Consider the following 18,157-nt stretch of genomic DNA (forward strand, 5'->3'; position numbering starts at 1 on the left):
GGGGGGTGGGGGGGAGAAAATCAGTCTCCTATTTTGAGCTTTTGGCAATTGAGTCAGAAAGTTTTTCCTTTTCCCCTTTTATTTGAATGGGTGTCCCAGAAAACCCATTTATTACACTGAACAACAAAAATTTTTTACTGGAGATGTGTAAAGTGATTTAGACTAATTTGGGTACGCTGATTTCAAAAATCATAACCGTTTTGCTGTATCACGTCAGGATTTTCAGTAACAGAAATATTCCCATTGCCTAGAAGTCAGGATTTCAATGAAATTTACAAAAATTCATTTATTCATTTATTTCATCATGAATGCTTCAAAATTATAGCAATTACAGAAAAACCCCACTAGAATGTAATTAAAAATGCTTGAGGCATTTGGCTTTGCGTTTGTGCTGCTCTGTGTCAGTTTCACGATGCAGGAACCAGCAGAAATCGCCCATCATGTTCGGGTTGTGCCGCCCTTGGTAACGCGTCTCCATGAGTGAAATCTCTTGGTGGAATCGCTCGCCGTGCTCGTCCGAGACTGCTCCCAAGTTGTCAGGGAAGAAGTTCAGGTGCTGGTGTAGGAAATGGATTTTCAGGGACATCCTGGAGCCAAGTTTCCTGAAGGACTCCAGCAGCTGCTGCACTATTTCTTCATAGTTGTCCGCGCGCTCGTTCCCCAAGAAGTTGTACGTCACAGCTTTGAAGCTCCTCCACGCTGCCAGCTCTTTGGGGTTTAGAGTTGTCGGAAAAGTTTCGTCCTTCATAATCTGTCGGATTTGCGGTCCAACAAAGACACCAGCCTTGATCTTGGCCTCCGACAAGGTGTTGCCAAACTTTTCCTTGAGGTATAAAAACCCACGCCCATTCAGATCCATTGCCCGTACAAAACTTTTCATCAAGCCGAGCTTTATGTGGAGTGGTGGAAGGAAAACCTTGGCTGGGTCGACAAGGGCGACATGCTTCACGTTGTGTCGACCAGGTACATGCTCTTTTCGCTCTTCCCAATCTTTCTTCGTCCAGTGATTCTTGTCATCTCTGCTATCCCAGAGACAAAGGAAGCACATGTATTTCGTGTAGCCTGACTGCAGCCCTAACAACAGCGCCACCACTTTCAAGTCTCCGCAGATGTGCCAGTTGAAGTCACTGTACTTGATGGAATCAAGCAGCTGCCGCATAGTCTCATAGGTCTCTGTCATGCCGAACGCGTGAGCCAGTGGGACTGATGGTTTCTCGTTGCCATGTGGAGCAAAACAGCCTTCAAGCTGTTCTTCCCCGAGTCGATGAAGAGGCGCCAGTCTGCAGGATCGTGATCACACCCAAGTTCTTTCAACAGACCGTTGATGTCACTGCAGAATGTCATCGTGTCTTCCATCTCAAAGAACTCAGCCATGTCTCTGTGACGTGCTCTGAACAAGGATATCTTGGTGTTAGGTTCAAGTAGATTCCACTGCTGCAGCCTTGATCCAAGCAGCTCTGCCTTCGCCTTTGACAGCGAGAGATCTCTTACAAGATCATTTAAGTCTCCCTGGTTCAGAAGGTGTGATTCTTGAGTGTCGGGTTCAAAAGGTTCATCATCACCATCCTCTTCACCACTGCTTACAGCTATGTTCTGATCAGCTGGAGGTGTTGGAACGGGGTTCTCGTCATCATGAGGCACAGGTTTACGAGCAGAGACGCAGTCAGCGTACTTGATGTGACCTTTATTCTTCTTGTTGAAGCCGGCGATGCTTGTGCAGCAGAAATAACAATCATCATGATGATTCTGCGGCTCACGCCATATCATGGGCACCGCAAATGGCATGCTCGCGCGCTTGCCCACCAACCACTGAGTCAAGGTTGTGTGACAGCTTGTGCAGCAGATGTGTGGTGCCCAGCTCTGTTCTTGGTCCCCCACCTTACACCCGAAGTAGTGAAAGTAGGCAGCCTTCATTTTCACTGCTGTAGATATACTTCGCTGTTGATCTTTTTTGGTATACCGACCACAGACATAACAGAAGTTGTCAGGATGATTGGTACAGGAACGCCTACTCATCTTTATCTGAAAGAAAGAAATATAACACAAGTTAACAACAATTGTACGAAATAGACATGTTAAAGACATATGTAAATTTCATTGAAATCCTGACTTCTAGGCAATGGGAATATTTCTGTTCCTGAAAATCCTGACGTGATACAGCAAAACGGTTATGATTTTTGAAATCAGCGTACCCAAATTAGTCTTAATCACTTTACACATCTCCAGTAAAAAAATTTTTTTGAAATTTGTTGTTCAGTGTTATCCATTGACGATGATTTATATTTGTATCAATCAAATTTATGAGAACGATTTATTTACATGATTAAATACCTTTTATTTTATGTTTTGCTTTGTGCTTGAAAATATGTTTTAGCTCCCATGCTTAAGCACCTGTTTTCTTGTCACAGTAAGTGGCTTGGGAAGGAGCCATAGTCGCTGTTCCGAGACCCTTATCTACTCACAAGCAGCTGTGTGTTTCATCATCATTCAAATTTCTTCTCTGAGACCTTGAGAACAATGTTTTTACTTTTTTTTTCCTTTTGGATGAATTTTGCGGAGTTCATCCATCTCCCCACCATAATGAGAAATCACAAGCAGTTGCTTTTCGTGTTTGCTCAAACCTCTTATTGCACCATTGTTTGCTTAAGTATATATGTGCTCTAGTGCTGGCATTTGGTTTGAGATTCATCGACTGCATTTTGCACTGCATTCTTTGGATTGCTTCCATGTGCATGAATAAATTATTCAAACTCTGAAACTGAATAACTGAGTTCTTCTGCAATTTCATTGGATGTTATTGGTATATATATCAAATTGCTTCTTGCTGCAGATTCTCAAGGATGTTATCGCTGCCCTCATGGCTTTTGGTCGAATGAGTTACACAATTCCTGCTTGCAAATGCCTGAAGAATTCTTGGCTTTTTCTGATGCTCTTGGTATTGTTCTACTCCTTTTCGCCATGATTGGAGGACTTATGGTTATTGGATTTATGCTGTTGATAATTACTCAACGAAATTTATCAATCATGAGTGGAATGAATCACACTATAAATGTGATCCAGCTGCTCGTACTTGCAGTGTCTCTTGCCAATTGTGCAGCCTTTGTTGGGCGACCGACACATTATTCTTGCCAATTAAGAGCTCCGCTGGTCATTAGCTGTGTTTCCCTTTCTATAGCCTGTACATTGTACAACGTCATTGAATTAGCTGTAATAAATAAAGGTGGGTTGATATTTTGACAAATTTATAAAGTGATAAATTCACATTTGTTCTATTTTTATTTAAATACTGTGATGTGTAATCATTTGCAATGTCTTTGTTCTCTTTTAAATGTAGCAAAATTCTCAATAGTGTGTGCAGATAAATTGTTTAAGCATCCACCTTTGGTTTTGGGATTCTGTGGTTGCCTCCAGGCTGTTTTTTGCTTCCTTATGATCTACCTTGGTAATCCAGAGCCGATGGATAATGCAGAAGCCCGTGTTGGGGTAGTTATTGTGGAATGCATTTGGAAGTCAGCAATATGGGCTATCCTCTCTCTTGTGTATGTGGTAATCCTGGCGATTGCTTGTTTTTGCTTGGCATATAAGAGTTTGAAATTTCAATCAGAGTTTCAGGAACCGAAGTTGATTACCTACAACATGATGTTCTGCTTCATTGTATCCCTGGCCTTTGTGCCTGCCTACAGCAGTACACAAGGGAAGTTTGCCACCGCAATAGAAATCTGTGCTGTAGTTGCAATTTCATATAGCTTTCTGGGCTGTGCTTTCTTTCCAAAATGCTATGTAATTCTTTGCAAGATGCAGAAGGTGTAAAAATGAATACTTATCTCAGGTGATGGTACAACACTGGTGCATACATGTGCCTTTCAATTGGTTTGGAAGCTTGCATCTCTTTCCTTAGCAAGTTACCTGCTCTACCCTTCCAACATATATATTTTCGTGCCTTATTCTGGAATCTCACACAAAACTATACTTACCTCAGCTGTGCACAAACAGGCCAAAATTCAGTGCTCAAAAGATAAGCATGGTATGAGAGCATCTGGATAAAGTAGTTATACTTACACAACTGGAGTTTTGAAAGATAAAGTCTGATATAATCATTTGATATTGTTTCATATATCCACAAAGCAAAAAAAACCTGAACTCTCAATTAATAATAAATTGAAGGTCAAAATGGTTCAGCCTCTGACTTCTTCCCCAATCCAAGATCCCTCTCAACTCCCACCCATGGTTTTGGGGTTTTTTTGTATTTTTGCCACACCCTTACCACACGCTCACCTCTATGATCTCCAAATGTGAGGCAAAAAAAAACATCTTGTTGGATGGGAAGAGGAACAAGACACACATGGAAAATGGTGGTCAAGGTTATGGCAAATTTAGGAGGGTGTTGAGAATAACAATGTGGATATAATGTTTGAGGAAGAGACAGGTCACAAAAATGAAGAAAGACATGGTGGGAGAGAAAGTAATGCAAACAAAAAGGATTAACCTGACAACTCTCACATGATATGTTTCTGTTATTCTTTGGCTCTGGACTAATTCAACAGCACTTCCAGTCATACACTGTCCAAACGACTTCCCCTGGAAAACTGTTCTATGCTTTGCAAGGATACATTGCCTTGTATTAATTTGTGGAAAAATCTTCTCTTTTCAAAAAACTCTTTTTCTTGCAGAACCTTTTCCATTTATATTTAGTGTGGATATGTTGCTGTTGTTAAGAACCTTTGTTCCAATTTTACAGACAACATAAATCAGTGGGAGTTATTCTGAATCTAAATAAGTAAAAATATTCCAGTGTTAGGGAAACCAACAAAGAAATATTGATATACTGTCAGATCCTGACATTTGTGGTTCAGCTATTGGCATATCCCTTGTATTTGCGTTTCATAACATGTGACCAACTTCTACATTCACGGTTCTGTGCTTTGCATAATCGCGTTTTTTGTGTGTGTATTCCTGTTTTTTTGGGGAATATTCAAGGTTTTTCTGACCTGCTTATACATTCGCGGCCATGTGCTTCACATATTCGGGGTTTTTTTGCAGAGCGTATTCACGGTTGTTCACGTCATATTTAATTTCCCCTTTTGAATCATGAACTGACATGCCCCCAATATTCACGGATTAGGTATTCGCGTAATTTTTCAGGAACTTATCTCCTGTGAATGTCGAGTTCAGACTATTTTCACAAAAGTTAAAAAAAAAACAGGTAAAATTAAGTTATTTTCAACCACAAATTATTATGAATGATGCTCTCCAAAATACTGCAGTGTCCTGCTTTTATCAAAAATTTCCATTTCAATCCTAATTAGGCATACAACCTCCTCCAATGACACCAGTGGTGAATGAGTGATTGTGTGACAGGGTGTAAAGTGGAAAGCTTTTGAGGTCACAGATTCTTTGACAGCAATCAGAGATTTTAGGAATGCAAAAAAGCAATGGTGAAGGCCTGCAAATCAAAGTGGACTGGAATGTTTAGCCTTAAGGAGAACGGATAGTGATGATTTCAGAATCCTGGAAACTCTACTGCATCTGCTAAGTCCTGCCCCATGATCAGGCTGTAAGTGATCAGGATCAGGCTGTTATGTGTCCACCTCTAGGCACCGAAGCGAGTGCACCAGTTACCCAGAGAATGTCACAGAGGAAAAAGGAACAAAAACACCAATGTGCCCTGTGTGTTGTTTAACAGGTGAAACCAGCATATGCCAAGAGACAGAACTATAATTTTGCGAGTAATATTTATTAATCCCAAGTATCTACTAAAAAAAACAATAATATGAATTATAAGTATTACTAAATGACTTTCTTAATTCAGAGTCCCCAAATTAATACAGATATATGAAGTAACTCTCGACTTTCAAGGTGGCAACTTAACTCATCAGTTAAACAGTTTGCAAAATATACCCCAGTAGGGTGTATATTGGTGAATGGCCAGCTGTGAGCACATTCAAAAGGATAATGTCCAGTGGGTGGCACATGATGAAGCCTACCGGCCAGTCACGTCGTGAAAGTCCTCAGAGGGTGAGAGCTTTTCTAAACTGGAGCATGCAGAAGAACTCGAGACCACAGGACATGCTGTGTCAGAGAGGTTGAATTCAAGCACTCGTAGCTATGAAGGACAATGCATGACTGGAAAGGTGAGGAGAAAGTGAAGGGCAAGCTGCCTTCTTGATATGGCCAGCGATGAGGTGCCTGCTTAGAAGTCTTCTCTGAGACAATCACAGTGGAGTAGATTTGAGTAGAGCGACCAGTACATTTGACAAGCAGAGGGAGTTCAGCCAATTTTACCTCATTGAGTATAATACAAGCAAAGCTAAATCTCCACAGACCAACTTACAGCAGGTGCAGTTGATTTTACATTAATTTGCCCCGCTTGAGAACCAAACACAGCAGCTCTGGAGATTATCACCTTTCGTTCACCTTATGAGATCAAGCAGCTAATATAAGAAGAATGCCTTTCTCTCCTTTGTGTCCTTCGTTCCTTCTATATTTCTTCTCTCTTGTGTTTCTGATGCAAACTGTTTGTATTTTATATCCCTCTCAAACTGTCGGTGCATCTTGCATCAAGAGTTGTTTATCATTGCCAAGGCCAATGTGACTGCTGTCAGTGTCTCTTATCTCAGGTTGTTGCCATTCCAGAGGCTCACTGCAGTCTTGGCTGGTGCCTTGGTGACCCAGGTCTTTCAACAGCCAAAACAACTTCACCAAAGTACATTTAAAACAATTACTTAACAAAAATACAAGTAACTTTCACGCACAGCACAATTAAATGTTATCCTGGTCCATAATCCTCTGGTAAAATAACATCATTAATATGTCCATAACAATGCATATGGATTGAAGAAATGAATCTCTAATCATCTTATTACTGCTGTCAAGACAGTTGTTGGAGCTTCTTTGTAAATTGTAAAACAATTCTCTGAAATATGTGTGCAAACAGTTATTAATAACATGTATTAACAGAAATTGTTGTTGACTGTAGAGGTTTCTCACGTGATATCACAAGGTCACGTACCTTTGTTTATCCACCATATTGGAGGTCAAACTGACTGGCACACTGAATGTTTTTTTTTATTGCACACATCACTGCTGCTCTTTACAATGCCTGAGACTTGTCTGCAATGACAGCAGGAACCCTTTAGAAATATAGCATGATGAGCAAGGAAGGCACAAATTATTTTATATCGTTATGTTTTGTGGCATGAGCTACAGAATCTGTAGATGGGTTGTCTGAAGAACAGTATGGGCAGTGTGATAAAGTAGGTTACATTTACTCCTGTATTAGATATTTGTTAGAGGCAAGTCATCTTGTCAAACATGCCCTGGGTCTCAAGGGTCGAAACTGTCTTATAAAGATTAAAAATTGTCTCCAGTGTCTGTGGGGTAGAAAGGGGTTAAAGAGGTCCAAAGGATCTGGGGTCTAAACTGCCTAAGGGTTATAAATGATGTAAAGGTTCTCAGGGGTCTAAAAGTACTAAATACTCTTAGGAGTTTTAACAAAGGGGTCTAAATGGTCAATTGGGGTCTAAAATGGTCAAATGGGGTCTAAAGAGTCGAAAAGGTCTAAAGGGTCTCTGAAGTCTAATGGCTTGAATGGTTTAAAGGGTCGTACAAAGTCTAAAAAGGGTCATACAAAGTCTAAAAAGGGTCAAAGGGGTCTGAAGGGTTTAAATGTGTCTAAAGGGTCCAAGAGTCTAAAGGGTTCAAGTAGTCTAAAAGGTCCAAGGAGTCGAAAGGAGCAAAATGGTCTAAACTGTCTCAGGGGACTATAGGTTTTTGAAGGATCTGAGGGGTCTAAAGGAGTCTAAAAGGGTCTAAAGTGTCCAATGGGGTCTAAAGTATATAAAGGTCTATTTACTCTGAAGGGTCTGATAAAGGTCTAAAAAGGATCTAAGCGATCTGATGTGTACAAAGGCATCTAAAGGGTATAAGGTATAAAGGGGTCTAAAGGTCTAAAAGGTACGTTCCACTTATTCCGAATTAATGATGTAGACTTACTCATGGTCCAATATTAGATAATTAATAGACGTATTAACATTGCATTAATATGCAAGTAATGGACAGACACACATTCCAATGGTACATGTACTTAAGATGCACTTACATCCGATTATTACGATGTACCATTATCATTATAATAATTATCATTATTATCATCGTTATTATTATTGGGTCGCCGAAATAGGTGACATTATTGTCAGTAGTTATATCTGTTTGTTTGGATGTTTGTTCGTTTGTCATCAGCATAATTGGTAGTAAACGTAGGCCGATTTTGACCAAACTTGGGTAGTAGGTACATCAGATGACCTAGTGCTTTGAAAATTGTGATGGTTGCTAGGGACGCTTTGGTTCCCTAGCAACAACCGAAAAACCTTCAAAATCGGTAACGTTCACGCAAAATCAATTCCGAAAGCCATTATCCCACGTAGGGTTATGAAATTTGGCACGAATGATCTTGAGTTGTTGAGCTATCAAATATATTCCGGTTTTTGTGATATATGGAATACTTTACCCGCAGCGCCCCCTGCAATTAGGGTATGCATGAAAATTGGCGAAAATTGAAGGCTCCCTAGCGACCAGGTGAGTGCATCGATACGAATGAAACTTTGCAGATTCATGGTACTCAATGAGTAGTACAGCTTTGCCTCATTACATATTGACCGATTTTGCTCAGGGGTCAAAGGTCAATTAGTGCAAAAATCGATAATGTGCGAGTGCTGGAGGTGCCTTCAAGCCAAATGCTACTCCTCCTAGGGTTATGGTCGGATGGTCATAAAAATCCACATTAATCGTCTGGAATACATTTATGCACAAAGGATCGAGCCGGATTTTCGATTTACATCTTTGTTCACCCACAGCACCCTCTCGAACTTTGGGGATTTCCAATTTCAAACCGCATTTTCGGTACTTTTAATTCAAATGAATACCGAGTAGTTATCAGTAGATGGAACTGGATGACATTTGATATGCCTAAACTTAAGGTGATTCCCTATCCGCTATATGACATCCATTTTGCTCTATATCTTGTAGTTTCCAAATGGCAACCCTCTCTACTTGGGTGTCCGAGGGCCATTGAGCATTCCCACTGAAACTTCAACGTACACTAGCTCCAAGACAATTGAACCTAATCGAATGAAACATTACATGCTTATAGACCGTAATGAGTACTACAACATTGTCGTGTGCATAATGACCTATCTCGATTAGGTCAGGGGTCAAAGGCCTTAATACACCAACCAGGCACGAATACAGATGCTTTGGCAATATGTGCCTAGCACCGGGTGCCATCATTACCTGCCAGGTAATCTGAGCTCTTGCACAGCGAAACGGCACATCCTGTGGCTAGGAATCCTTTCATATGTTATTTTACAATATTGCGCATTACTAAGTAGATCTTCGACTGCGATTGTGATTGGAGGATCATACAAACACCGTTTCTCGACACCTACGATTGTCGCAATACTAACAGTCCTGCTCGGCGACCCATCACCGCCTACCGGCTTGTCATTGTTATTTTGATTATAATTTTCAATATTGTCAAAATTATCATGATGTACCATTGCAATTATCATTACCATTATTATTATCGTTGTCATTGTCATTATTATCATGGTATAAATGGTACCATTATCATTGTCATTATGTACCATTATAAATGTCATTATTCATCATTATTATTATAATTTCAATATTATGTAATTAATAGACATACGTTCTGTTCAGACAAACAAATTGATCCAATTGCAATGCCCTCTCTGGTGAGGGGAATAAAGCCTCTGGACTGAGATATTTTTTTAAACTTTAAGGTTGTCAAAAATTAATGGAAAAACAATATACTACGATTAATCATTAAATTATATGTGGCGTGGAGAAGCTCCAAACAACATTTTGAGAGATGTTTATCATTATATTTCAACAACGATATTTAACACAAGAAACAAGGAAAAATATATTTATCGACATTCTCGATGGTGGTGAAAGTCGCATGAAAATAAAGCACCTTAATAAAAAAAAAAAACACGAAATCTTTTTTGAGAGCTTTAACGATTTCAATTTGAGATATCAATAAAGAATTTGCTCTTAAAAATTTTTTTTCATGCTTGATTGTTATTTTACAAATAAATACACTTATAAAACCATTATAAATGTCATTATGTGTCATTATTATTATCATTTCAATAGTATGTAATTAATAGACATACGTTCTGTGCAGACAAACAAATTGATCCACTTGCAATGCCCTCTCTGGTGAGGGGAATAAAGCCTCTGGACTGGGATATTTTTTAAAAATTTAATGGTTGTCAAAAAATTAATGGAAAAACAAAATACTACGATTAATCATTAAATTATATATGGCGTTGGAGAAGCTCCAAACAACACTTTGAGAGATGTTTATCATTATATTTCAACAACGATATTTAACACAAGAAACATGGAAAAATATATTTATCGAGATTCTCGATGGTGGAGAAAGTCACATGAAAATAAAGCACCTTAATAAACAACAACAAAAAAAAAAACACGAAATCTTTTTTGATAGCCTTAATGATTTCAATTTGAGATATCAATAAAGAATTTGCTCTTAAAATTTTCTTTCATGCTTGATTGTTATTTTAGAAATAAATACACCTATAAATGCCAAGTAGAGGAGAGAATATTGCCACAAAGTGAACAATAATATATTATGATCAAGACCAAATAAATAAATACACCGATAAATGCCAAGTAGAGGAGAGAATATTGCCACAAAGTGAACAATAATATATTATTATCAAGACCAAAGAAATAAATACACCGATAAATGCCAAGTAGAGGAGAGAATATTGCCAGAAAGTGAACAATAATATATTATTATGAAGACCACAATCTACCTTTTTCTTCTGAACAATACAAAAACGCCATTAGGAAAGATAAGATTAGAGAAAGAATGAGAAACAAGCTTATGAAAATAAATAGCACAGAATAACTATCCGTCCATCCACCCATTGGGACCATACTCTGTGCAGAGCGTTGGTGCTGCCTTAGCAGTCTCCTTGGCTATTGGGCACAATCTTGGACAGGTCGCCACTCCGACAAGTAAACCAGCATGCTGTCACTCATTTTGCCGACCTCGGAAGGATGACAAGCAGAGTCAACCCCATCTCGTGTTAATTCAACAACTGAGTGGGATTTGAACTCAGGGTCCGATCCCAAGCCCACCACCCTAACCACAAAGCCAATTCCAGGCATAGAATAACTATCAAAATATAATAAAAAGTGTCAGTCAGTCCATCAGTGTGTCTCCTCCATAACTCCAAAACCATGAAACCAAGCAGCCCCAACCTTTATTTTTTTGCATACCAAGTCGAGGATTGTGTAAGAGCGAATACACAGAAATATATAACAATGCAGGAGACAAGAGGGGTGGGAGAGTGAAGCACAACATAGTGGGGAACAAAGACAATAGGATATCTGTGGAAGGAAGAGGGATGGGACAGGGTACACAGGGTAAATAAAATGCTACGACAGGGACTTTGAGGAAAAAAAACAGTGAATTTGAAGGAGGTGGGTTTGAAGTGGATTAACGGGGTCGTAAAGATCAATATTTTGGATTGGGAAAGAGATTAGATGGTGGTAAACAGCCGTTTGCAAGGCCTGGAGGGGTGAGTGGGAGTGAAGAGAGTGTGGGAGTTTGTTCCAGAGGTGGGAAAAAAGAGGAATGAAAGAGTGAAGGTGAACAGTGATTCTTGATTTTGGCAGTTTCACCAGAAAGGACTAAGCCTGGTGTTGGCTTAATAGTGAGGTGATGGCTTGGGATCCTAGGGTCCTGAGTTTGAGCCCTGTTTTTCACTGAATTAACACCAGGGTCTTGATTCAGCCTGTCATCCTTCCAAGGTTGGCAAAATGAGCACCAGTGTATTGGTAATAGGGGCATCGGTGGCATAGCTGCGCCCCTAACCAATGATGCAACCAGCAACCAAAAAGGTAGCACACAATGGGAACCAGAAAGGGATTTTAGCCGACCTTGAGTTCCCTGAGGAAATATAGGGGAGACAGATCACAGGCAGAGCAGGGGAGCAAGGCTGGAGAGGAGATGGTAGAAAACAGAAAGACCACCGACCTGACTGTGATGAGAGAGTGAGAGGCCCAAAGACTCAGCCTCACTGTGAGAGATACCAACGATCCTAAATGCCTTGTTTTCCACAGCATGAAGCCAAGAAAGGTGAGAGGCAGGAGAACCAGCCCAGGGGAGAGTGTAGTACTCCATCAGATTGCAGACTAAAGCGATGTATGTGGTCAGGAGCTCAGGTGGTCGGAGGAAGGACTTTGCAAGATGGAGGATTCCCAGTCGGTGACTGGCTTTGGAGGCCAGGTTGGAAATGTGGCTTTCCCAGCAAAGATCATGGTGGATAGTGAGCCGCAAAAGCTTGAATGATTGTTCTTCTTCCAGAGGATTGTTGAGAAAGTAGATTCGGGGGTGGGGGGTTCAAATCGGTGCTTTGGGAGAGACATAGTGTGAAGTGAGATTTGTAAGGATTGAACGACATGTTCCACATGTTGGATCAGTTTGTGATTATATCCAGATCTGCAGAGAGCAAAGAAGCTGAAAGATGACAGATGGTACGGCAGGAGCTGGTGTCATCAGCAAAGAGATAAAGAGGGTTTTCCAGAGTCATAGAGACCATTGATGAAAAACAGAAAAAAGAACACGGCCCAGAACACTGCCTTGAGACACTTCAGCCTGGACAGGAAGAGGGGATGAAAGAACTCCATTTATGGCCACACGTTGACAGTGGCAGGAGAGGAAGTCTGCGAGCCATGAGTGGAGATGCAATGGGATACCATTGGAAGAGAGTTTGTTGTGCAAGGGAGGTTGCCAGACCGAATCAAAGGCACGTGATATGTCGAGGGATATGGCTCTGATTTCATGTCTGTCATTGAGTACCTCCATCCATTGTTGGGAGAGCAGAAGCAGCATATCCAGAAAAGAGTGGCCTGGTCCAAAACCAAATTGATGATCGTAAATTAAGCAATTGGAGAAGAGGAAGGAATTATTGTCTGAAGCAAAGATGGATTCCATAACCTTGTTGATGATTGGGAGAAGCCTGATTGGTCTGACATTGCAGAGATCTGTTTTTGCACCTTTTTTATGCAGAGCGGTAACGTTTGCTGATTTTTAAGCCGTTGGCAGATGACCATGAGCAAATTAGAGGGTGAATAGAATGGAGTGAGGATTAGCAAGAACAGCAGAGCAGGTTTATAGGACACGTGGTGTGATGCCGTCTGGACTGGTTGCAGAATCTTGAGTCGAGGTATGACAGCAAGTTCTGCACTTTTTCAGAAGAAAAGAACACAGAGTCCAGGGACAGGTGGGTGTGACTGGGGAAGGTAGGTACAGAAAGCAATGGGTTTCAGACACAATATTTAGATGCAAACAGCAAGTTTAGGCATTCAGCCTTTTCACGTGCATTGTCAGCAGTGCGGACATTTGAACCAAGTGAAGGGAAAAAGGGGGAACATACATCAGAAAAAGACTTGATAAGATGCCACCAGGATTTGGAGGAGGGATAGTGGTTTGAGAGTTCAGACTTGAGATTAGAAAGATGTTGTTTTCTGGCTCTCCTGTGGGTAGACACACTTTTTCCAACCTTTGTGGAAGGAACTGAGATTACCCTCAGTGGGGTTTGCTTTCCAGGTATGCAAAGGTGAGTTATTTCAGGACACCTGCCTCGCCGCAAGCTTAAGTGAACCATGGGCATGAGGAAGGGTGGGACAACTGAAGATGAGAGGGGTTAAATGTGTACATGAGAGAGAGAGCAAGTTTCTTTGAAAGAATTCCCAGGAGGAGTTGATGTTGGAGAAAGTCGCGATGGGAGACAAGTCTGGAAGTTTTACTGCTCCCTACAGACCCTGCCAGTCAACCTGAATGAAATGCCAGACTCGACAGCACTGAGGTGATTCTCTAATAACAGCCAGAGATGTCCACTTTGACAAGTACGTGGTCAGAAGATCCAATTGGAGCGATATTTTCAGGTAAGAATAACAGCAGATATTTTCAGGGAAATTTGTCAAAATCAGATACAGAAGAGATGCAATACAGTTGGTTGACATTGGGTTGGGAAGTTGTCCAATTGAGTCAGGCTCAATGAGTCGCAGAAGACTTTTGCTGAAGTGCCATGACAGGTGAGAGAGGTACCCACACCCAGCCAACTGGCATGATGACAATTGAAGTAACCACTTATGAGGAAGAGAGAGTTGCGATGAGGGGATAGATGTTGGTCAATGTTTTTGGATAATGAGTTGTCAATGGAGCCATCACTGTTTTGTAGATGGTACTGCACACATACAAACATGAGGTGGGATTGGAGGGGATGCTGTAGCCAGAGGTATTCCTGGGGGTGTGCGGGAGTGAGGGCAGTGCTTGGAGAGTGAAAAACAGAGGCTTTGATGAAGAGAGCAACTCTTCCACCAGGACGATGCTCAGGTCTGTCATGCCAGAGGAGGGAGTAACCAGGGAGAGATACAAGGGAGTCAGAGATGTCTTGAAAGTTTCCCTTAGGACGATTAGGTCTGGTTTGTCAGAAATATCTGTTAGGTTTGAGCGAAGACCCTGGATATTTGAGGTCCACACTGTTAATGAACATGGAGGGGAGGATGCTTTGGGTTGTAGATGCAATTTTTTCTGAAAATTGGCATAATGGGTTTGAGGGTGATAAAACAAATATTATAATGTTGATGATCAAAACTTGATATTTAAATAAATGTATTAAACCTGAAATAGAAAAAATACTCAAATATGATATGATTTTATGTGCTGAAAACACGTATCTATTAACATGATTATATCTTTTCTTTGTATGGAAATATCACCTGACTATTAAAATTTATGAGCAGGCTGACCTCTTCCAGTAAGTTGAATTCAGTGAAAATAATTGCCTCAAAGCTATCTGAAGGATTTTTTTTATAAAGACACCCACAACTGGAATGTGGTTCCAAGGAAAGTCCAGTTGTATTCATTGAGCTCTAAAATTACTTCAAGATAGTATATTTCCCCAATCTGTTATAAGCAGACTGGCTTTTGACCAACATACAATCAAAATTTATCATAATACCCAAAAGAGTTGTGTCTGATGCCATTCTATCATTCTGTGCATCATTCTGTGCTGAGAGACAATTTACACATAGGGGTTTGAAATATATGCCACAATTCTACAACCAAATCAAGCTGGCGGCTGCACGAAGGTTGAAGATGAGCTCCACCTGGGAATATCAACACCAGACAAGCTGGCGGCAGCACTTGAAAATGATAAAAATGGTGTCTGACTGAACTCGATTTTAGAACTAAGGTTTTCCATGTATTTCAGAGATCTGGAGCAAGTCAGTACCTGGATCACTCTATATGCATATGAGTGTTTGTTTTTGTTGTTTGTTTATGTTAATTGTTAAATAAATGTTCAATTGTACAGATGACTTCGAAAATTCTTCTACAGGGTGCAGTGAAGGGGAGGGGAGGGGATGGGATGACAAGGGAGGAGTGTGGAAAGTAAAGAGAGTTGTTGAAAGAGTGTTGCGGATTGCAGAAGAGCTTGGGGAGAGGGTCAGATGAGGAGGAGAGAAGGCTCTGTGGTGCTGGGTTGAGGTACAGTGGGGAGTAATAATAGAGGGGGCAGAAGGCTCTTGAGGATTTGAGGAGTTGGAGTGCTGAGATGGTGGAGAGAGAGCTGGGGAAGGAGGCAGATTTGTGGATGTGAGGGGGGCAACTTTGAGAACGGTGAGTGAGGGGGGTGAATAGAGGGAGAAGGTTGAGTGGGGAGAATTGAGGGAGAAAGGTGAGACGGAAACTTGGAGGAGGAAAAATGTGATGATTGCCTTGAGAGGGAGGGGTGAGAAGGGTAAATTTCCACTGAAGTTGTAAAAAAACAGGATGATTGATGGAAAGCGAAAGGATGATCCATTGAATTGAAAGCGAAGTTTAATGCTTCAAAAACTCAATCTTTTCTCATGTTTCTCTCAAAAACTGCTCTCAACTCTCCGTCTCCTTTCAAAGCTCGACAATTGCACCATGTAATACAATAAACATACTAAGCATCACTTTAACATCAAATTTATCCTGGAATCCACACATTTCACAAATAGCTAAGTCTGCCACAAATAATTTCGGAGTCCTGTTCAGCAGTCGAATATTCTTCTCCTCTGAACAGTTGTTCCAACAATATGAAGGATTGATTTGTCTTTGTATAGAGTACCGCTCTCACATCTGGGGAGGTTCCAGCTCACATACTTACTGGACAGAATTGAATACAGAGTTATTTGACTTGTCAACTCGACCAATCTGACTTCAAAAGTCAACCGCTCAAATTATGCTGCATAGTAAGCTATCTCTCTCTCTCCTCTTTTCCACAGATATTACTTCAGTTTCAGCTCACAGGAACTTGCTGCCTCCACCATTATCGAGACCAATGAATACTCGACAAGCCACTACATCAGATGATTATCGTGTGGCCATTGGCAACTCAAGTGTGGGCCATTACAATGCTTGTTTCTTCCCTCCAACTGCCAAACTCTGGAACTCTTTACCTTCTCACATTTTCCCAAACACTGATTTTTTTTTTAAAACAACCAAACACTTCCTCTTTTCAAAAAGCAGATTGTTTTACTTCCTCAAATACTCTTAGACTATTCTCTCTTTCCTTACTTTTCTGGCATTGCATTTCTTTACATTAAGGGCTGGCCTCTATGAGGACTATTTAGTCCATGACTGGAGCCTTCAACATTAAAAAAAAGAAAAATAGGATACAATGTAATTCATGTAATCACCAGGAGTCGCCAGTGTTCATGGCTATATATATGCATTTCTGCACATGCAATAAGCTCGAGAATATCTTAACCTGAGCAGAATTTTAAAAATATATAGTGTGGAATTGACCTTTGCAGCAGTTCTGACTGTTAAAAAATGTGATAATTTGTCCAATTGGATATTGTTAGATATTCAGGTCGTTTCTGGGTGATCTTTTTTATACGTAGCTGATCATTAATCACTTGCCAAGCAAGCGCGTTCATATTAAAAAACAACGGGAAACGACAATAGATATCTGGATTGTCAAACATTGTGCGAATTGGACAAATGAACTTTTTTTTTCGCAGTCAGAACTGATGCAAAGGTCAATTCCACACTTTATATTTGGAAATTCTGCTCAGGTGAAGAGATGATTGAGCTTATCGCATTTCACCTGTAATGCTGTTAAACATCCAGAAGGTTGTATTTGACAATTATTTGATTGTCCAGATGTGTCTGAGTGGTGGATGTCTCAGGACTTGTCTGGGCAGTGGCTGCCTCAGGACATGTCTGGGTGGTGGCTGTCTCAGGATGTGTCCGGGCAGTGGTAGTTTCCAGGAATATCCAAACCCTGTTTGCCTCCAGAGGTAACTAGACAGTGTTTGCCTCCAGACGTGTCCAGGCGGTGTTTATAGTATGACCAGTAGAAAATGTATTTCAGACATTATTTTCTTCACATCTTCACTGTTATTCCATGCAGAATCATTTTGATGAGACAGTATAAATCGCAAATAATGCTCCACTGCATGTCTGCCTTCTCTTTCCCTCACGTCATGCTTACCTCCTCCAAAATTTTTTTACAGTTTTTGAAATGTGGCCTATGTTGACCTTTTGGCCGAAGTGGACCTCCAAAATAATTGGTGGTTGAATTCAGTGACCCAAAATATATGTGCTCTCCAAATTTCAAGACAATCTGATGAAAATTGAGAATTTTAGCAACACCACCATATTTGTTGATCTTGGGCCAATGTTGACTTTTTGGTCGATGTTGACCTGAAAAAGAATTGACTGGTTGAATTAATTGACATGAAATATCAATCCTGTTCAAATTTCAAGCCAATCGGATCAAAATTGAGGATTTTAGAAATGTCATAAAAGTTGTTAACCTTTGGCCTATATTCACCTTTTGACTTTTTGACCTCAAAAACAACAGGCTTATTTCTTATGACAAGCTCTACCATGTGGTGAAATTACGTGAAGATCGGTTTACAATTGTGATCTGTCAGTGACAGAGAGACAGACAGGCAGACAGAAAAAAACAAACAGACAGACAGACAGATAGACAGACAGACAGAAAGACAGAATAACAAAATCAACTGACCAACATACTTGAAAAATCTTCGATTT

General features: G+C 40.5%; 1 long non-coding RNA gene across 1 annotated transcript in view; it reads left to right on the forward strand.

Annotated features, from left to right (window-relative positions):
* Window positions 1-16,436, forward strand: part of LOC147035739 (uncharacterized) — a 30,213-nt gene extending 13,777 nt beyond the window's left edge. The window contains exons 2-3 of the long non-coding RNA XR_015062526.1: window positions 2,831-2,935; window positions 16,378-16,436. This is a non-coding gene — a long non-coding RNA (uncharacterized LOC147035739). The remainder of the gene's footprint in view (window positions 1-2,830; window positions 2,936-16,377) is intronic.
* Window positions 16,437-18,157: the final 1,721 nt, after the last annotated feature.

Source organism: Eptatretus burgeri, chromosome 1 (assembly GCF_056783735.1).
Source record: "Eptatretus burgeri isolate ZD-2024b chromosome 1, Ebu_testis_v1, whole genome shotgun sequence".
Lineage (NCBI taxonomy): Eukaryota > Metazoa > Chordata > Myxini > Myxiniformes > Myxinidae > Eptatretus > Eptatretus burgeri.